General features: G+C 38.8%; 1 protein-coding gene across 2 annotated transcripts in view; it reads left to right on the forward strand.

Moving 5' to 3' along the window:
- Positions 1-22,642, forward strand: part of PCDH15 (protocadherin related 15) — a 2,324,555-nt gene that overhangs the window by 1,111,750 nt on the left and 1,190,163 nt on the right. The window contains exon 1 of one of the 2 annotated variants that reach the window (XM_072628919.1): positions 22,197-22,567. The exons of the other annotated variant lie outside the window; for it this stretch is intronic. The gene's annotated coding sequence lies outside the window, so the exon portion shown is untranslated. Of the gene's footprint in view, positions 1-22,196; positions 22,568-22,642 lie in introns of those variants that run through there. 2 annotated transcript variants of the gene reach the window in all.

Consider the following 22,642-nt stretch of genomic DNA (forward strand, 5'->3'; position numbering starts at 1 on the left):
TTCTGCATAAAACATTAAAAAAGTCATAACACTTCAAATGATGTTTGAAGTTTGTCTAGGTTACATCGCTAACAATTAGAAGCATAACATGGAATTATTGTTTGTGATAAGGAATAAATAGAACTGGTTGGGAAAAAAAAATAGACCCTGGGAGAAGAGGCTTGTGGTGATAGTACAGAGGGTGACAAGGGTCTTAGGGGACATGAAAATGACACTCTGGAAATAACAAGAGAAAAATATGGAAACTTCCTCTACCTTCCCTCAGGAGTTCCAGGAGCAAAGCCCCATTCATACCATTCTAGTTAGCCTTCTCTATTCACAGAACAAAGAATTTTCTCGAAATTGTTTGTGTGTTTGCTTGTATGGATTTTGCATTTATACCTGAGAAGACAGATAGGTAGGTAGGTAGGTAGGTAGGTAGGTAGGTAGGTAGGTAGGTAGATAGATAGATAGATAGATAGATAGATGATAGATAGATGTTGTTGTTGTGTTCGTCCTTCATTGCCAAAGAAGACCATGCCATCAGAGAAACAATGACATGACTTGCACTTGACTTTGTTTTGAGTGAGGGAGGGCTGTGCAAGGTCACCAGCCTCACTTCTCCTCAGAGCCATCTGAACCCAGTGACCAAATATTCATCAGGATGACTGGAGATGGCCCAGGATGCAATGGGATACATTGTCCCATCTAGGCCAAGGTCTATTCAGATACTCATTTAGGGTGAGGCAATGCCTATTCAGTAAACAGGCCTGTTTAAGAAGTAATCAGGGGATGTCCCCTTTAATGAGGCAAAGAAAAATATCTATATCAGGCTGGGAGGGAAACAGCAATAGTTACTATTGATAATTACTCTTAAGCCAGGAGGGTACAAAAAGCAGGCCTTAAGTGGGGCTTGTGCCAGGGCCTAGTATTGTACAATACATGGGCTTCAGAGTGCCATAGGTTTAAGGTTTTGGGAATGGAATGGAAAGGAAAGGGAAAGGAAGGGAAAAGGAAAGGAAAAAGAAAAGAGAGGAGAGGAGAGGAGAGGAAAGGAAAAGAAAGGAAGAAATCTAGACAGTAAACCCCAAGTTAACTAAGTATCCTCTGGCCATCAAAATTTACCCTCCTTTGAAAAGGAGAAGGAAGAGGAGGGGAGGGGGAGACAGACAAGAGAGAAAGAGCTGAGTTACCCAGTTAGCTGGGTCCCCATTCAGGCAGCCGTGTCTACTCATAGATTGTTGCGTTCATTCTTCGTTGCCAAAGAAGATTATGCCATCAGAAAAATGATGACATGACTTGCATTTGACTTTGATAGATAAATAGATATAGGTAACAATACACACATATGCATTAATATGTCTGTGAAGCCCCCTTTGGGGTCTTCATAGTGAGAAAGGGTCTAGAGATATATTGATCAAATCAATCATTATTGTTCTACACCATTGGGTTGTCCACTCCTGTGCAGTGAACCATCACTCAGAATGCAATGAAAAATAATTTATCTTTATTTGAAAACAAAACCTTCTTGAAAAAAAGTATAGGCAAAAGAAAAATAAAATTTAAAGAAACTGGGAAGCCACTGTAGCTAAATGATGTCAGTTCTATAAGTAATTATGAAGCAAGCAAGGGGCAGAAGTAGCAAGGGGATAAATTCATAGTGTCAGTAGTAGGAGGGCAAATGCAGGGAAACAGAAAGCTCTATCTAGAAAGATAACTCAAGTATGTCAGTGAATGTATTGATAAGACCATTTTTGTTTTAGTATAATCAAGAGCCTCTGATTGAATGATGTGATTAAAGAAGATCTTCCCCACCCATTAATGGGCCTGGGAAGTTTGTCTGAAGGCCCATACCTATAGTTAATGAGGCACTGGTTCTCAAGGGCTATGATGCCCTCTGGCTCTGAAAAATGAATAAATACTCTGAGGTGAATTTTTACTTTGGGGATTAATTTAAGAAGAATGTTTATGTGACAGATGAGACTCTAGGAAGCTGCTAAGCAGCCCCCCAGCTTTGAAAATCCAGATGTTGGAATTTCCGTCTCTGGTAACTATGGTCAGAAACTTGGAGCTATCTGTTGGTCTGTGATATATGTATTTCTTATAGTCAGACAGTTGGAAGTCTATCTGTTGGTCTTTATTTCTCTTCTTGCATTTTCTCTATTGGTAAATGATATGTGTGCTTGATTAAAGGAGATTATTAACCCCTCAAAAAGTTGCCTTTCCTTTTAGAAAAGTAGATCAAAGAACCTGTGATATCAAGCTCCCCTGTGTATGTCAGGGTCCTTACTGTCACAGCAAGCCAGTCAGGACTCCAATTTTTTGTGATTATTTTCAGCTAAGGGTAGAAACACTTTTTATTTATAATCACCTAGTGTGTGTCAGTGCCCCAGATTTCGCTCTCCTTCAAAATTCCTCAAAGTCCTGGATTCCTTTCCTCCTACAACTTCCCTTCCTGCAACCCTTCTTTCCATCTGGAAAAAAATGATATTTCCCAAAACATTTTACCACGAAGAGGCTATATTCATATAGACACAAATGCATACACACACACACACACACACACACACACATACACACACAACACATGCACACACACACACACACACTGTACAAAAAAAAGTAGAGAAGGAAAAAGAAGAAGAAAGATAACTAGAAAGGGGGAAAGAATATAAAGTAGAAGTCAGAGTGAGGCGACAAGTGTTTATTAGGTTCCTATCATGTGCAAATCAATGTGCTAAGCATATTGGGTCAGGATGAAAGTCTTGGGTTCAAAACTTACCTCTGACATTGTTATGTGGCTATGGACACATTCCTTAAGATCTATGAATCTGAGGCATTTTAAGTTACAATTTTTAAGTTTTTAAGTTACAATTAGGTTTTTTTAAAATATTTCATGAATTTACATGCAATTAAATAACCACTGTACCTGTATCAAGCATCATTGTATCTCTAATATATTTTATTTTAAAGCATTTGAGTATAGTAAAGGTTCTCTTATGATTTTAGTGAAGGAAATATAGTGCATTTTGGTTCTTGGCATAGGTCTATCAGTGGAGAAGATTTCTTTCAGCACGTTGTTGTTATTGTTCAGTCGTGTCTGACTCTTTGTGACCCCATTTGTGGTTTCCTTGGCAAAGATCCTGGAGTAGTTGTCCATTTTCTTTTCCAATTCATTTTATTGAGGAGGAAAGTGAGACAAAGATGATTAAGAGACTTGCCCATGGTCACACAGCTACTAAGGGTCTACTTCACTCCAGGTACAGTGCTCTATTTACTACACCACACATCTGCCCTTTCAGCTCTATCCTTAAGCAACAATCCTCTTGCTATATTTTCTAATGATTAAAATCCAGTCCTGCAATCTTATTGGAAGCCATAATAGAGAATAAGTACCACACTAATATCACTGCATCCTCGTATTCCTGAAGGTTTCAAAATGAACAAACATTAACCAAGATGGGATGATTGGGTGCCAGAGATTTGTAATGAATTGATTTAGCTTGGAAATTTCCAGTTGAGAGTTTAGGTTAAAAAAATAAAACTTCATTGATCAGAAAAGTATGACATAATCATATAGGCGATTTCCCACTTCTAAGTCGCCTGTTGTGATTTTATCACAGTATTGAATCTAGTTGCTTGTTTCTTATATATAAATGAAAATTTAGCAAGGTATAAGGTAAGTTAGTATTCTGGCAAAAAGCCCAATTTTTGAAGTCAACAAGAATTTGACTCAAATTATGTGACTGACTCTAAACCTCAGTCTTCTCACTTATGAAATGAGTATGATAATTAATGCCTATGACATCTATATCATCAGGTTTCTCTAATGCTTAAAAATAATAAAGTACATATAGTAGTTTCAAAATCTCAAAGTACAGTAAAAAAGTTCCTGCTATTAGAGAGACTGTATCCCTTAGTACTTGATCAACACCTCTAATGTACTATGCAAGTTTGACATCTTCTCATTAATAGTGTGTGTAGGAAAATCCCACAAATTTCTCATGTAAGTCCAAGTGGTTGGATAATAGGATCATAAATCTGAAGTTAAAAAGTATCCTAAAAGTGATGTAGTCAAAAGATGAGACCTATCGCAGCAAAATAACTTGCCAGAGGAGGTAAATGGAGTAAATGGTGGAGTTAGAATTTCTCCCCAGGGCTTTTGACTCCAAACTAGGGGTGGTTTTAATCAGCATGACATTCATTTAAGGCTCAGTTTAGAAACACTTTATTAACATGGATTAAGCATTCTTTGCAAGCTCCTAGAAGGATCCACTCTGGGATTTAGCACATGTTTCTGAAGGGTGTACAAAATTCTCTTGGTTTTTGTGCAACAGCATTGAGTAGTGTGCTTAGATTTAGGATTCTTGGCTCATCTAATTGGAGTCAGATTCTTGGAATTAAGGTTCCTGGAGCTTGAAGGCTGAAGCTTGCCTGAGAAATCTCATATCATTTGTGTCTGATAGCTGCCTGGTTAAAGCCAAACCAGTTGGAGGCCTATTGAATCATTTGAGCAAAGCAGTCTCCTACCAGGTCCAGTCTAGAGAACTATATTTAAATTTGTCCCTTCTCCATATTTTAGATCAAGGTAGGAAGGTGAGGGGAAATAATGTATCCTTGATCATGTGTTCTAACATATATGCACACATACACTTATGCACATATACACTTATACCACATGCATGCACAGTTATACATACATAAGCATACAGACACACAAACCCATTAGCCCAGATGAGTGAGTATCAATATAAATGCTTCCAGAAATCTGCCCAGCTGTTTTCAGAATGTGTCTGAATACAGATGTGTCTACAGCACTGTGGGTGTGTAGTTCATATTTCTATAAAGTACATTTAAACAGATACATCTCACCACCTCCCACTTAAAAAAGGAATCTACATGAATGCCCATATATCAGATTTATAATTTTTTTTAACTGAAAGAAAACATTCAGACATGGAAATGTAGAAAAGTAGCTTTCTGTGATGTTTATTCAAATTATAGTTATCCATGCAGGAATGAAGAATAGAGGGAAGATATAGTAAGATGAGGACCTGTGATTCAAAATATCCATCTTCTTTAACAGTATTGCAAGATAGATTGAGGAGCCATCCATTTATTTAATAACCAATTAATCCTATTTGCCAGACATGTGAATATGCAAATCCAAATAGATTTAACATAATCCCTTTTGGAGTAGGTGGACAGATGGCCAGCCTGGGCACTACCAGGAAATCCTCTGTTACCTTTAGGAAATGAACTATTCTGGAGCAGTGAGTTTTCAAGCTCCCTAGAATAAGACATATGTGTGTGTGTGTGTACATATAGACACATACATTTATATTTACATATACATATGTGTCTATGTGTTTATACATATATGTTTATATGTGTGTGTGTGTGTGTATTTTGATCTGCAGCCAGAAAGTATGCCATAGACCATGGAGTCCAAACCCCACCCTACCCCCACTTTGCAAATGAGAGAGATGTAAATGACTTTCCCAAGATCAATTATCACATCCTGAGAGGTTCATTGAGTGCTAGAAGAGACCTTGGAATCCATTTGTTCAGTCCCTTTATTTCAGAGATAGGGAAACTGGCAGTTGACAGCAGATAAGTGACTTGGTCCTAATCAAATAGGAAATGGGGCAGAAATGAAATAAGATTTCGAGTCTTGTTTCTCAACAAAACATCTGTTCTTTCTATTGCATTATGTTGCCTGTGTACTTGTGTGCCTGTTGATAGGAATCTTTCTTTTTTTGTTTTTTAATTAATTATTTTTAGTTTTTAACATTCACTTCCACAAGAGTTTCTGTCTGGGGGTCTCTTTTAGTGGATTCTTTCAATATCTATTTTACCCTCTGGTTATACAATATCAGGTCTATTTTCCTTGTTAATTTCTTGAAATATGATGTCTAGGTTCTTTTTTTTTTTTTTTTTTTTTTTATCATGGCTTTCAGTTAGTCCAATAATTATTAAATTTTCTCTCCAGAATCTAATTTCCAGGTCAGTTGTTTTTCCAATGAGATATTTCACATTGTCTGCTATATTTTCATTCTTTTGGTTTTGCTTGATAATTTCTTGATTTTTCATGAAGTCATTAGCTTCCATCTACTCCATTTTAAGTTTTAAGAAATTATTTTCTTCAGTGAACTTTTGGACCTCCTTTTGCATTTGACCAATTCTGTTTTTTTAAGGCATTCTTTTACTCATTAGCTTTTTGGATCTATTTTGCTTAGCTTATTTTTTAAGATGCTATTATCTTCATTTTTTTTGAGTCCCCTTTAGAAAGGAGTTGACTCGTTTTTCATGATTTTCTTGCATCACTCTCATTTCTCTTCCCAATTTTTCTCTACTTCTCTTACTTGATTTTCAAAATCCTTTTTGAGCTCTTCCATAGCCTGAGACTAATTTGTAATTTTTTCTTGGGGGGGGCGGAGCCAAGATGGCGAAGTAGAAAGACGCACATACACACAGCTCCGAACCCACAAACCACAGAATGGCTAGAGGGGACCAACCCAGGGCGAATTCTGCACCCAGAGACCACAGAATATTGGAGCGAGGGAGATTTCTGTTCCAGAGAGACCTCCAAACCTCTCGCGGGGGGTCCTTCGCGCCGTGGACTGGGCGCCGGGACTGGGAGCAGAGGGCAGCCCTGCCCCGGCAGCGACACCGTGAGGAAAAGATCCGAGCGGGCTACGGGGAGGGATCTCCAGCGGCCACGTGGGTCCCTCCACCCACAGAGGGACCGGCAAACCTCTCGCAAAAGGTCCGTTGCGCTGCAGACACGGAGCCCAGCCCGGACCTGCGGCGGCGTCGGCGGCTGCAGCTCCGAGAGGTACAGATCCGAGAAGGCTCCAGAGACGGGATCTCCAGGGCGGCACAAGCCCCCCCACCAACAGGTGACTGACGGGGGTAGGTGAGAGAGTGTCTTTGGCGGGTCGAGAGGGGAGTGCGGTGCCCCCATGGCTCAGGCCCCCCCAGGAGATAGAAGCTGAGAGGCGGCTGCAGACAGGGGCTCCCCAAACGGGCGGGAGCCTGGATCCATTGTGGAAGGTCTGTGCATAAACCCCCTGAGGGAACTGAGCCAGAGAGGCGGCCCTGCCCCTCACCACCTGAACTTAATTCTCACACTGAATAGCAGCCCTGCCCCCACCAAAAATCCTAAGGCGGGAAGCAGCATTTGAATCTCAGTTCCCAAATGCTGGCTGGGAGGACCAGGAGGCGAGGTGGGTGTGAAGAGAATATTCAAAGGTCAAGCCACTGGCTGGGGAGAATGCCAAGAAAAGGGAAAAGAAATAAAACTATTGAAGGGTACTTTCTCGGAGAAAAGACACTTCCTCCCTTCCTTTCTGATGGGGAGGAACAATGCTTGCCATCAGGCAAAGACACAGAAATCGAGGATTCTGTGTCCCAGCCCACTCAATGGGCTCGGGCCATGGAAGAGCTCAAGAGGAATTTTGAAAATCAAGTTAGAGAGGTGGAGGAAAGACTGGGAAGAGAAATGACAGGGATGAGGGAAAGCATGAAAGGCAGATCAGCTCCCTGCTAAAGGAGAACTAAAAAAATCTTGAAGAAATTGGCACCTTGAGAACTAGCCTAACTCAGTTGGCAAGGGAGGTGCAAGGGGCCAATGAGGAGAAGAATGCTTTCAAAAGCAGAATTAACCAAATGGAAAAGGAGATTCAAAAGCTCACTGAAGAAAATAGATCTTTCAAAACTGGAATGGTACAGATGGACGCTAAGGACTTTATGAGAAAGACAGATATCACAGAACATAGCATGCAGATTCGAAAAATGGAAGATAATGTGAAATATCTTATTGGAAAAACAACTGACCTGGAAAATAGAATCGGGAGAGACAATGTAAAAATTCTGGGACTACCTAAAAACCATGATCAAAAGAAGAGCCTAGACATCATCTTCCATGAAATTATCAAGGAAAACTGCCCTGAGATTCTAGAACCAGAGGGCAAAATAAATATTCAAGGAATCCGCAGAACACTGCATGAAAGAGATCCAAAAAGAGAAACTCCTAGGAGCATTGTGGCCAAATTCCAGAATTCCCAGGTGAAAGAGAAAATATTGTAAGCAGCTAGAAAGAAACAATTCAAGTATTGTGGAAATACAATCAGGATAACACAAGATCTAGCTCCCTCTACATTAAGGGATCGAAGGGAATGGAATAGGATATTCCAGAAGTCAAAGGAACTAGGACTAAAACCAAGAATCACCTACCCAGCAAAACTGAGTATAATACTTCAGGAGAAAAAATGGTCTTTCAATGAAATAGAGGATTTTCAAATTTTCCTGATGAAAAGACCAGAGCTAGAAAGAAAATTTGACTTTCTAACACAAGAATGAAGAGAACCATGAAAAGGTGAACAGCAAAGAGAAGTCATAAGGGACTTACGAAAGTTGAACTGTTTACATTCCTACATGGAAAGACAATATTTGTAACTCTTGAAACATTTCAGTATCTGGGTACTGGGTGGGAGTACACACACACACACATGCACACACGCACACATACATAGAGACAGAGTGCACAGAGTGAATTGAAGAGGATGGGATCATATCTTAAAAAAAAAAAAATCAAGCAGTGAGAGAGAAATATTGGGAGGAGAAAGGGAGAAGTTATATGGGGCAAATTATCTCTCATAAAAGAGGTAAGCAAAAGACTTATTAGTGGTGGGATAAAGAGGGGAGGCAAGAGAAAAACAGGAGGTCTACTCTCATCACATTCCACTAAAGGAAAGAATATAATGCACACACATTTTGACAGGAAAACCTATCTCATAATACAGGAGAGTGGGGGACAGGGGCACAAGTAGGGTAGGGGGGAGGATGGAGGGGAGGGCATGGGGAGGAGAATGCAATCCGAGGTCGACACTCATGGGAAAGGACCATAAGAAAATAGAAGTAATGGGGGACAGGATAGGATGGAGGGAAATATAGTTAGTCCTATACAACACAACTAGTATGGAAATCATTTGCAAAACTAAACAGATTTGGCCTATATTGAATTGCTTGTCTTCCAAGGGGAAGGGGTGGAGAGGGAGGGAGCTAAAGAAGTTGGAACTCAAAGTGTTAGGACCAAATGTAATGTTCTTACCACTGGGTAACAAGAAATACAGGTTAAGGGGTCAAGAAAGCTATCTGGTCCTACAGGACAAAAGAGAAGATGGAGACATGGATAGGGAGAGAGGATAGAGGAGAGAGCAGATTGGTCACAGGGGCAACTAGAATGCTTGGGTTTTGGGGGGGGGAGGGGATAAAAGGGGAGAAAATTTGTAACCCAAAATTTTGTGAAAATAAATGTTAAAAGTTAAATAAATTAAAAAAAATAAAATAAAAAAATAAAAAAATAAAATTTTTCTTGGAAACTTTGGATGTGGGAGTTTGAACTTCATTGTTTGCTTTTTGTTGTATGTTTTGATCATCCTTGTTACCAAAGTAAGATTCTACAGTCTGATCTTTCTTCCTGTTTTTACTCATTTCACCAGTCAATTATTGGACTTTTGAGCTCTTTGTCAAGGTAGTTCTCTGCTTCTAGTTGGAGTGAGAGGTGTATTGTCAGCTACTTGATACACCAACCATCTGTGGACCTAGAGATCCAGTAACATCCTCTGCCACTGTTGGTGGCCCTGATTCTACTGCTGCTGTGGCTGCCATGGGATCTTCCACCCACTCTGCTGCCCTGGCACTGGGCTAGACCACACTACTCTTTCATAGATGTGGCAGCTTTTTCCCTTTGAGCTTCCAATTTGTCCTTGTCATTTTGGGGTTATGAAGTCTGGAAACAGCCATAGGTACAAGTGATTCAGTCTCCTTAGGCCTCCTCAGATCTTGTCTGTTCTGGTGTACATCAAGTTCGACTGTGCTCTACTCCCAGCCCAGCATGATAGATGTTTGTATTCAACCCTCCTGGTTGCCTTGGGCTGGAGATTTTCTTCACTCCATCATTTTGTGGGTTCTGCCTTTCCAAAATTTGAGTAGAGTAATTTTTTACAGATATTTGACTGGGTTTGGGTGGAGAGCTCTAACAAGTCCCTGCTTTTACTCCACTATCTTGACTCCTCAATAGGAATCTAAGAAATGATTCTCCTTGATACTTTGAATCAGAGTATATGGTCTGTAACTTAGTATTTTAGTGGACACATGACTTGCCCTATGCACATATGGTTGGTGTAGACCAAAGATAGAGATTATGGACTTTGATGCAACCGGGAAGAGGGCAAGATAGAAAGGACTTTAAGAGAGAAGTCATAGCTGAAGAATGTTGGGCACACGGGCAGGCATCAAAGTAATGTTGGGTACTCAGAAATATGGCAACTCCTCCCTCTTGGCCCTGTGTAATGTTTGGAGACTGGGAGAAGAGCAGCTATGCGAGGAGGAGGTGCTAGGTAATGTCTTTGGAGCTGGTGAGGGTTAGGACTACCTTTATTCTTTAATGTGGACCTGGGGGGGGGGGGGGGTCACATATGGGACTGACTCGAAGCCCTAGGAGCTGTGAATGAATATAGGAAGATAGAGATAGAGGGAGAAGTACCACCATCTCCCCCCCCCCCACCCCATGATCCTTTTGGGTAAATTGCTGGCCAACTAGGGCTAGTTCTAATTCAGAATAAAAAATTAATTTAGCCATTTTTTTGATGACTTAATCAGTACAAACACTTATGATCCTTATGGATGTAGATATAATATCATGGGGTTGAGGGCCATCTTAACCATGATAACTAATTACCATACTCATTACCATCTATAGTAAATATCACCCCTCCTTCTAAGCATGGGCTGAACTAGACTGGGTACTATATGTTCAAAATGTTACATCAACGCCCTTTGGTAATATGAAGATCCAGGTAACTATTAGTTTCCTACCCCATTACCATAGAAAAACATTAATGTCAGTAGTTTTCCAGGCCATTGGGTGGAAATAGGCATTGTCAACTAACCCAAAAAGAAGGGGTTGGACTACATGACCCCTAACACCACTTTCAGCTCTAAATTTAAAGTTATATGAAACTGGGTCAAGGGAAAGAAGTAATTCAATTCAATAATCATTTATTAAGCACCTAATGTGTACTAATCATTGTGTCATTAGTTGTTCGAGATATAAAGTAAAAAGAAAAACATTCCAAGCAACCTATGTGCTTTGTATATAAAATAAAAAATGTGTATATATTGATAAATAAAGTCATACTTTTATACAAATAAATAATTAGGGAGAATGCCCTAATAAGGGTTGAACAGAAGGGAGTAAGAAGGTAAAGGAAAGGAAAACCAAAAAGAGCAAGATGGAAGAGAATGGCTAAAAGGAGACAGAATGTTTTCAGTGAAGCATAGCAATTGTAAGAGTGAGCAAAAAACACATTGGTAGTAGAGGAGAGGACTAGTGAAAGTGAGAGAGGGCACAAGGGGAGTCAATCTTATTCATAATTAGCATTTTGCTTTAAACAGTCATTATTTATATTTTTCTAGAAGATACACTTTTCACAAATACGTAATCATGTGGCCTTAAAACCATTCCATGGCAAAATAGTAGATCAAATATTCCTTGATTCACCAAAGATAGATTCTCTTGACTTGTATTATGATGGAATCAAAGCTCAACAATTAAGGACTGGCGATTTTGACTTGAAACTACCTTTTCCAAGGATTCAAAATCACAATTATTATTACTTCCCATTGTCAGTTAGGATTGCAAGACTGGATCCAGGACAGAATTTCTTTATTGCTTATGGTTTTAATAAATATCCAGCTGGCTTCAGAATAATAGATTTCAGGATGATGAAAGCATGTCAGAAAGACTGACTGTTGAAGTGTGCAAAGGGTTGGATTCTACATTGGTAGAGAAAGGACCAAAAAAATGACAGAGCTTTGAATAATTCAGTTGTAACTGGGTTTTCAAATAACTCTAGAATATTTAATCTGCATATGCAGAAGTCATAACTCATGATTGGCTAAGAGGACCTGATCTTAATCTCATGTTCCTGTATAAGTAAGGAAGGTTAAGGTGAGCTTCTTAGGAAAGTGATACCAGGCACTCTTTGTAGAGGACATATGGAGAGAGAAGCTAAAAACATTTGGGAGAACGTTGTTTCTCAATATGTCTCTGATTCCAGTTTGCATCTATAGAGACTTTGGAAAGTAAATTTTCCTTTGTGTGGATCAGGATCTCTCTGAGTTTGAGCTTACATCATACCTTGCTTTTAGCTACAGAAGCCATCCTCTCTTGTGTATTTTCTGGTATATTCCAATGTGTAGAATATCTTCAAAGTCAGTTTTCTGTTTTGCTCAGATAAATGGATTTATTCACTTTGGATTGTTAATTATTAGATATTTTTTCCGTAACAAGCAAGACATATCTTTGCATGGATGTGAGAAATGCATATCCTTTCATACCTACCCTGGGCAAGTCACTTAATCTCTGGCTCAGTTTTCTCATTTGTAAAATGGGGATAGTAATAGCACTTATCCCAAGGGTTGTTGTGAGGATCAAACAAATAATAATTTTAATGTGCTTACTGAGACATAGAAAACACTACATCGAAGTTAGCTATTATTATTAAATAGAGTGCTAGACTTGGAGTCAGGAAGATTCCTCTTCCTGAGTTCAAATCTGGCTCAGACCCTATTTACCTCCATTTCCTCATCTGTAAAACTAGCCAGAAAAGAAAATGGAAAACAATTTCAATATCTTTGCTGAGAAAACTCCAAATGAGGTCACAAAAAGGGGGAAATGACTGAAAAAAAATTACTCAACAATTATCCTTTATTAGTAGTATTATTAACTAGTGATGATGCTTATACCACTAGGTTTTGAAGAGGACAATTATATTAATTCCCTACTGCATACTTATATTTTATGTATTGATACAGAGATATTAAAAAAACAGCATAAGTAGTATACTTAGAGTGAGAGTAGACTTGCAATCAGGAAAATCTGGGATCAAACTCTGTGTCTGACAATTAGTGGCTGCATAAGTTGCCTCTTTCTCTCTGTACCTTAATTTTCTCATCTATACAAATGGAGAATAACCATGTGCATTACCCTCCTCGCTATGTTGTCATGAAGTTCAAATGAGATAATACATGTAAAGTAGTCTATAAAGTGCTATTTCCATGATAATTATTATTATTCCTCCTCTTTTCTCTATTTCCTTGAAATTACTGTGTACCTACTTTACCCTGCTGATTCCTTTTATTCCATAACTGCTCTTCTTTCTAATACTTACTTTTACAGTTTTATTCCACTCAAGTTTTGATATCAAGCACTTTTCTTTACTGGGTGAGTCTCCTGTCATGTCCATTCTTCCTATTCTGTGTAGGATGCATTCCATTCTTCAACAGAAGCCCCCTCTTTTCCTATGGCATGCCCCCAGAAAGCAAATTCCTTTCCATTGAATAGTTGCCTTTTCACATCCTGTATCTCTTTTGATCCTACAAAGTCATAGTCTTCACCTTAAACCGAAATGGAAAACATCGCCTTCAGCCTCACATCCTTCAGTATCTGACCCAGAAATTTAAAAATGCTAGAGATACAGACAGTCAAAGTTCCTCTAGATGATGTCATTTATTTTCACCTAAATAACCAGTGGTCAAAGATATCTTGATTTGTCCTGGAAAGCTCTTCCTCATGCCTTACTTTCAACCACTTGGCCAGTTACTTGTGGAAATAAAATGTTTATTAAGCACCTGGTATATGCTGAACTAAACTCATAACTACATTATCAATTGGTTGATTAATTATAGAATCCCAATAAGTCAGTTTTGTCAGGGAACCCAAAAGGCATCTAGTCATAAACAAAAATTCCTTTTACATTATTCCTGACAATTGAATATCAACTATTTAGCAGAAGATATTAATTGAAGGGAACTTATTACACATGTACACACATATATGCACACATCCACACACCACCAAGGCCATTTGGAGATAACTCTGTTTTTTATTTTATTGTCTTTTTTCTTCTTATTTTGAGCTGAAATGCCTACTTCTACCCTCAAACTCCTGGTTCTTCTCTCTCAGGTAAAGAAAAATTACAAATTACACACACTGGAAACCAACCATCATGAGCAATAGTTAGAATTCACATGGCACTTTTAGATCTACAAAACACTTTACAAATTATTATCTTGTTTGATCCTCACAACAACCCGAGGGAAATAGTGAGATTATTATTACCATTTTACAGATGAGGAAACCGGTTAAGTGACTTACTCAGGGCCATTCAGTTAAATCTAAGCACCTGAGTGATTTGAACTCTTGACTTCCTGACTCTAAATTTGACTCTATGTCCTCTATACACTGTGTCATTTAGCTGCCTATACAATATTGCTGTAAGGTTGTAAAAACTATGCATCTCCTATTCAAATCCGATGGTACATTTTTATCATTGTTATTATGGTTTGTTTCCTTTTCTTTCATCACAGGCATGTCTCCCCTATCTTATACTTGTGATATTGACACTTAGAACTCATGTGGAAAGGTATTTTTTTTTTCCTTTTGGATTTTATATCACAAGTAAGCCCCTTTAAGTGTAAAGAAGGAATTCCCCCAAGTGAGTGAAGTATTCAAATTTACACTGGTAATATCCATTGGACTGAAACCAACGATCACATTTTATATGAAGTCAAATACTATGAGTGCATATACACACAACCATTTAAGAGAAACTCATCATTTGCATTCATTGGGACCTGGTTATATTCAAAATAGACTGATGAATGCTCTAGCCTTTGCAGATATTGTTTGTTCTTGATTCTAACATTGAGGGATGAGTTATTCCTACCAGCTTTAGATATGCTTGCAAGTGTGCTAAGTATACTACTGATTAATTACTTTATCTAAGCCATTGCTAAAAAGTATAAAAATGCATTGGGTGTAGCACAGGTCCTTAGGTTGCTTTATGAGAGATATCCTTCAAAGCCAAGATGGCATGCCCCCAACTAGCCATATCAGATCTGCAACCACTAAAACTTCTTTTTTCTTTTCATGAATTGGGATTCCTCCTCCTCACTTGCATGTTCTAGATGTTTTTTAGTTTGTTTGTTTATTCTAAGTGATCCTGCCACTACTTCAGTAGAAGGTCAGAACCTACTTCTATTTTCTAGGCCCAAAGGTACCAATGCTTCTTCTCTTTCTCATGTGTATTATAAACATCCATCAGCATTTTACTCATTTATAGTGCTTATTTTTTCTTGCTTGTGAGAGAAATGAAGGAAGAGAAGAAATACGAGAAGAAAACAAATGAAAATTACCTATTGGCTTCTGACTGAAAATTGAAAAAAGGGTGGAGTGGGAAGATGGCATTCCTCAATGATGCTTTCAAACATCCCAGTGGTGTGAGGCAAAGAGGCAACAAAGGCTACTTGTTGACATCACATTAAACATTTCAGCAAATATTTATTGAATATCTATCTGAAAAGAGAAGAGCATAAAATGGAACCAAGGAAGATGATTTAAGACTAGTCAAGATCTGTGTGAAGAATATCAGGAAGGCTAAAGCACACAGTGAGCTAAGCTTTGGGGAAAAATTGTCGACCTAATGAAAAGGGCTTTGTTCAAAGTTATGTTTGTAGGGTTAAAAAAGAAAAAGAAAAAAATGAAAAGAAAAGATGCATGCTCTGCTTGCTTTGGGAAGACAGAATGATATTGATGGAGGGTCAAGGGAAAGTGCTACTCAATGCTTACATTTTTGCCATCTCCATCAAATCGAATAATCTTTGAAACAGGGAATGAATGGACATTCACAAGAAAAGATTTAGTATCTGAAATTTAGCTTTCTTCAAGAAAGGGAAGTGCAGACATGTGAATGAGGGACTACACTTTCACTTTCTTGGCCTCAAAGCACAAACTAGGAACAACGGGGGACTCTGTAAAAAGAATTTGTCTCATAGAAAGTGACTTCTGACTCCCTAGAGGATTTTGAGAAGGCTGTTTTGACTATATATTGTATATTCCTGTTCAGGTATGGGTTGTACTTAAGGGTCTCCGTAATGACTTCTAGCTATTAAACTATTTGTTCTACATAAAGCAAATAATAGAATTTCACACTTCAGTTTATAATTTTATTAGATATACATACATACATACATGTATACATGTATACATATATGTATATATGTATATGTGTGTGTATATACATATGACTTAGTTCCATGAAGGAGTATAGAATCACACACACACACAATCAATATGGAGGTTTTCAAAAGCTTCATTATAACATGCTGGTCCCTGTGATCTCAGAGTTTAGAGCAGGAGCTTTCAAGATTTAGCAGGTCTTGCCGAGCAATGACTTCAAGCATGGCTGTAGCAAAGATTATGTCTGTAACCTAAGGTCTAGCCTAGTTGTATCTAGATGGGTGCATCATCAGAAATTTGGCCATTTGTCAGATAACTACTTCTCTCCCCCCCACCCTCTCCCCAGGGCAGCTAGGTGGTGCAGTGGATAGAGCACCAGTGCAGGAGTTAGGAGGACCTTAGTTCAAATCTCACCTCAGACACTTGACACTCACTAGCGGTATGACCTTGGGCAAGTCATTTTACCCCAATTGCCTCATCTTGGGTCATCTCCAGTCATCCTAATGAACATCTGATCACTGGATTCAGATGGCTCTGGAGAAGAAGTAAGGCTGGTGACTTACACAGCCCTTTCTCACTCAAAACAAAGTTAAATGCAAGTCATGTCATTATTTCTCTGATGGCATGGAATTCTTCAGCAAGGAAGGACAAACACACACACTTTTTCCCCCTGTAGCAGGAAAAAATAACAAGCTAAATCAAACAAACAAACAAAAAAACCATGTATCCCCTGTGTTATATGCTGCACCTATAACTTCAAACAAGTTGCTTTTGGTCTAGTTTCATTATTTATAACATAAGAAAGTTGGACAAGAAAGTTCTAAATTGAAGATATTGCAGAAGAACATCTGTAAAGTTGTTGGGGGTTTTGTCAGACAGTAGCCATGTCAACAAAGTAACATGTTTAAAACATTAATGTAGGTTCAATGTAGTATGTTACAAAATCCTTAAGTATAACAAATGACTCCATTGTATATGACATTGTAGGGATGGAAAGTACCAAGGGAGAGGAAAATGAGAGTTTTGTGATGATTGGACAGATTGAAAATGATTTCACGGAGAAGTGTCAGACTTGAAGGAGGGCTAGAATTCATTAAGACAGAAGAAAGAGGGGGTATCATTTCTGTGAAGAAAAACAGCCTAAAGGGATAAAGGGATTTTCTTTTCACAGTATCATAAGATCCCAGGATCATAAAGAACTGAAAGGGACCTTAGAAGCCATCTGGCCCAACAAACTCACATGAAGAAGGGAGGACATGGTAAGGAAGGGATTTGCTCAAGTTGCCCAAGTCAGAAGTTAAAGAGACTAGATTCGAGTTCACCTCTGTCAAAGATAAATCCAACAGACTTTCCCTAAGCTGCCTGTTTGATTGAACCCATTAGACTTTAAACAATCGTTGAATTACAGGTTGTCATAAAAATTCGTGAAAAGAATAAGCATGTTCAAGACCAGTTTGACTTTTGCCTAGTTTAGCGATTGTTGTTTGTTTGTTTTGTATCATAGAACTCTCTGATAGTCTAGCGAAGCCCAGAGACATCTTCTCATATACTGTGTGTAAATCTATAACATGAAATACAGATGATTGTAAAGAAAACCAATTATGTTGAACAACATTTATTAATCTATTTATTTTTAAAACTATTCCTTGGCCTCTGTCAACCCTAAACCCTGGCTGTCCAGCTCTTATTCCATCCTCTAAACTTTTTCCCTCTAGGACTGGGGTACACTCATGAAAGCTGACTGATAAAGAGCCTTCCTGGGAGCCAGGAAGATGTGAATTCAAAGTTTTCCTCTGGCATATCCTGGCTGTGCAAATGGGAACAAGTCCCTTAACATATCAGTGCTCTTGTCAGTCATGTAAATTGCAGAGAAGAAGCTGACCTGCACTGGTCAAGGGAGTTCTCATTACAAGTGAAATCAGAGATCTATATCTATCTCCAACTTTTAGCACAGTGTCAGATGTTGTAGGCACTTAAGGAATGTTCACTGATGGATTTCTCAGAAAACAAGAAGTAAGGAAAATAATTTCCCCCATCTTCTTCCCTCTTTTCTGTCTCTGTTCCTCTCTCTTTCTACGTGTCTCTCTTTATCTACCCCACCCTCCCTTTCTCTTCCTCTCCTCCATTTCCCTCATTCCCTCTCTGGTTTGTTTAGGAGCTTTATACTTTTAAGTAACTAACAAAGACGGGGAGGAAGGAAGGAAGGAAGAAAGGAAGGAAGGAAGGAAGGAAGGAAGGAAGGAAGGAAGGAAGGAAGGAAGGAAGGAAGGAAGGAAGGAAGGAAGGAAGACAAAAGAAAGGAAGGAAGGAAGGAAGAAATAAAAGAGGGTAAGGAAAGAAGGATCACCCAGAGTTAACTGCAAATTTGACTCTTTTCAGACAAATTGAGGAGATGGAAAATGGTCAGAGATGCTCTGTCCTCTTTCTATAGAGATGGTCATTGATGTACATGAGGCGTAATTGAATTTATATGAATGTTTGCTTGTGCATTTATGTATGTAATGACAAGAAGTACCCAAGAGTATCACTCTCAGTATTTTTTAAGTTGTCTGGGAAAATACACATTGCAATCTTTTCACTTTGGCAGTTTTTACATAATCCTTTTGATTAAAAACAAAACAAAACAAAACAAAAAAAACCCCTCAGTCCAATAAGCTTCCTGAAACCAGAAACAAAGTTGGCTGCCCAAGATGGACTACTCTTCTAATAACTGTTTCCATATTACTGTGGAAAAAACAACAAAAACCACATCAACCAAAAAAAAAAATCTACACTTGCTACACTGAAAGAATCCTGAATTTTCTGAATTTGATAAAGGGTTCATTTTAAGGATTTAGTTGGGATAAGCTTTTCACTTCCTCTATCTGCCCACCTTTCTGAATTCATCTGTCAGATATGAGTTTTCTCATTCTCTCCTTTTTCCCTCTTTCTTCTTCCTATCTTTTTCCATGCAGAAAGCTGGTGGTAAAAAGCATAATTGGAAACAAAGGACTTGGCTCCTCCCTCCTAGTAGGTCTCTAGCTTCCTCCCTCCTGAGACAACCTTGGAAAGTCCTTTAGTCTCTCATTCTCAGTTTCCTCATTTATAAAATGAGGGGATTGGACAAGAATACATGTAGCTTTCATGTTCCTTCTCTAAAGCCTAAGATTCATGCCAACTTTTGGAGAGCAGGGCCTATTCCCTTTTTGTTTTAATATTCCCTTAACCTCGCACCATGCTTGGGAGAAAGCAGGCATTATGTAAGTGCATGTATTCATTGGACTTCATCTGAGCTCCTCCAAGTCAAATTAGTTGGTCGGTCAGTCAAGAAGCATTTCTCAAAGGCTTCCTATGGTCCAGGAACTGTCCTAAGAACTGTGGACACAAAGAAATTTTAAAAATATGGTCCCTGCTTTCAAAGAACTCACATTCTAATGGAGGAGAAAAAAATAACAAAGTAAATCTTATAAGATGATACCTTCCCCTTCAACCAATGCTTTAATGTATCTTCATTAGGGGGAGGGAAAGAGATAACAAGCAATTATTAAGGCACCCACTGTGTGTCAATCTCTGTTCTAAGCAATTTACAGATATCTCTTTTGATCTGTCCAGCAGCTATGTGAAACAGGTGCTATTATTGTCATTTCTGTTTCATAGAAGAGAAAATTGAGGCAAAGTGAGGTTAGGGAACTTCTCCAGGAGTCTTGCCCTCATGGAGCTTACAAGTTATGGAGTCTAGACAAATATCTATAACAAGGTATCAAATTCATTCAACAACAACTAAACATCTCACATGTGTAAGGCATTGTTCACAGATAAAACAAACAAACTGAAAATGAACCAAGTTCTGTTTTCAAGGAGCTTACACTTCTACTAGTGAGGTAAGGTATGAACATAGATAAATATGAATAACCAATTAATAAGTATTTATTAATCACCTGCTCTTTGTGAGGAATTAAACTAAATTTTAGGGATAAGAAACAAAAAGTGAATCTGACCCTCTTCTGAAGGAGCTTATGTTCTATTGAAAGAAACAATTTATATGCATTTGTATAGACAAATCTGTTCATAATGAAGGTAAAATAGTTCTGGAGGGGAGGGAGCTGGCAGTAGCAGGGTGGGTGGGAAAGGCTTCACATAAAAGGTGGTGCATCAAAATTCGGCAAACCAACTGTGAACCTCTCATAGAAATAAAGTACAGAACCAACAGGGAGAGAGATGACCTGTTTTTAGAGTTTTCTTATAGGGTTCTCCTCTTCAGTCAGATACTGGGCCAGAATCTATTAAACATCTGGTCTGTGCCAGGCACTGGGGTTCTGCTCTGCATCCCCTAGTTCCTGCTCTCTGGCATCTCAGAGGATCAGATATACACATCATTGTTTTCACATTCTCTAACTCAGTGGAAGAGAAGTTTCTTGAGGACGATGGCTATTCCTGGTTTGTCTTTCTATTTCCAGCAGCAGAAGCAGGAACAGTAACATAGTGTGTTGAAAAATCAGGTACTTAATGCTGTTATGTTAGATTGGCTTCATCTGACTTGACTTGTCTGTGCTTGCACAAACACAAACACATGTATATATACACACACATAAATTTTGGATAATTTCTAAACAGACAGCTTTTTTGTTCATTCATTTATTCATTTGTTTGCTTATTTTTTTCTATCTATGTGCTTGTTTGTTTGTTTGCTTATTTATTTTTGTGAATGGTCAACCTTGCTTGGAATGCAAACACTCTCCTCCTAGTGGTTCAGGACAATGCTTCCTGGTCAGTTTAGGATGGATTCTACTGTTTTGTTTTACCATTTTATGACCTAAAATAACCTGTCTTTTACAGTTTTTGATCTAGTGAGTCTTGGACCAAAACCCAAGTGACATCTGATGGTGAAGTTTTAGTAGGGCACATCAAAGGCTAGAAACATATGAGAAATATTAGAGAACCTGGAGTCTAACTCTCACTTCACCTCTGGGCAAGAGAGGTTAATCAAAGTGAAGTAAGATCACTCAGGTTATTTGTTACAGCTGGAATCTGAACTCTGGTCTTCCCAGTCCCAAGTTTCACTCTCTTTTCATTGTTCCGCAATTAATATACCAATGAGTTAATCAAATAGTTCTTTCTTAGCATTGTAAATGATTCAGTGAAAAGTGGTGTACTTAGAATCTCTGAATATGAATTCAAATTCTTCTCTCCTTCTTTTTACTTGTTTCACCCTGAGCAAGTCACGCTACTTTTCTGTGATTCACTTTCCTCATTCTGAAAAAAGAAAAGAAAAAAAAAAGGACTATAGGACTGATCAGACAGTGCCTTCCAACATTAAAGCTCTTATTTTATGATCCTATGAACTAGACTGGGGCATGCCCATTCTGTGTCTATCAGTTAACACCAGAACCTAGATGACTCCCTCATAAGAATAAGAAGGGATTCAGAAAAAGCATAGTGGGGAGGGAGAGAAAATGAATTAGATTTTAGACAAGTTGAATTTGGGATGTCTATAGGCTATCTAATTCAACATGACGGATAGTCAATTGATGATCTGGGACTGGAGGCTGAAAGACTAGGTTTGAATATTTCTATTTGGCCATCATCTGGGTTTCTAAGGCATTATAGAATTTGTCCCCACCACTATCCCCTCCCATTCCTTTGAGTTACACAACACATAATCCCTTATAGGTGCTTCATTATTTTTATGCCAAAAAATAAAATTTGAAGAATTAAGAAACAAAACAAAACTATTTTGGGCTGTGGTGTGTGAAGTTTTGTGGGCTTGTTTTTTTTTTTTTGTTTTGTTTTCCTTTTCTCCCTGACAGATGTCGATGGCTTTATAGGGGCTGACAGCTCTAACTAGCTAGTGTATTTGCGGTGAGAGGGAGCTTAAAAGAGATTATTCCAACCTGTCAAATAACCATCCCCGTGAATATAAGCAGCTGAACTTGAATAGCCCTGATGAGGTGGAGAAAGGCAAAAGAAGTATGGCAGGGCAAGCCTGACTGGGCAGAGCCCATCAAAGCCACCAGCCCGGGCATCTGTCCTAATTGATGCCCAGTGCTCACCAGTCAGTGGTTAGATTCCTTAGCTTAGTGAGCTCTCTCCAGTATTTGCCGGGAGAGTGCAGTGGCTAATTTGCTCTGGCTTCAGTGCCAAGGAAGTAAGCCTGCTGAGCTAATAGCTACAGATAGAGGGCTCTACATTCCTGCTAGCAGCACTGAGCGAGCTGCTAGGCAAAGCCGGAGCAGTTGGAAAGCAGTGCACAGTGTGGAGGAGGATGGCATGCTTTCTGAGCTAAGCTGCAAACGGATTTGCATGCATCTTTTACACAAATTCGGAGTCTGGCTTTAGATGGTGATAGCCTGGCTCTCAGTGTCTCCCAGAAACAAGAATGAACCTCACCTGTCAAAGGATCGTCTTGGACCAAGAATGTGAACAGTCGTTGCTATGAAAGGGATGTTCAGTAATCAGGCTTGGCAGGAAAACTTGCTGCATGACCTTACATGGGCCGAGCAGGAAACTTTAAGCTGACAAGTAAGTTCTCTCGTCCCTTACCCCCAAATAATAGCAAGGTAGGAGAAACTCCTCAGAAAGTTAATCCTCTGTTCT

This window comes from Notamacropus eugenii, chromosome 1 (genome assembly GCF_028372415.1).
Source record: "Notamacropus eugenii isolate mMacEug1 chromosome 1, mMacEug1.pri_v2, whole genome shotgun sequence".
Lineage (NCBI taxonomy): Eukaryota > Metazoa > Chordata > Mammalia > Diprotodontia > Macropodidae > Notamacropus > Notamacropus eugenii.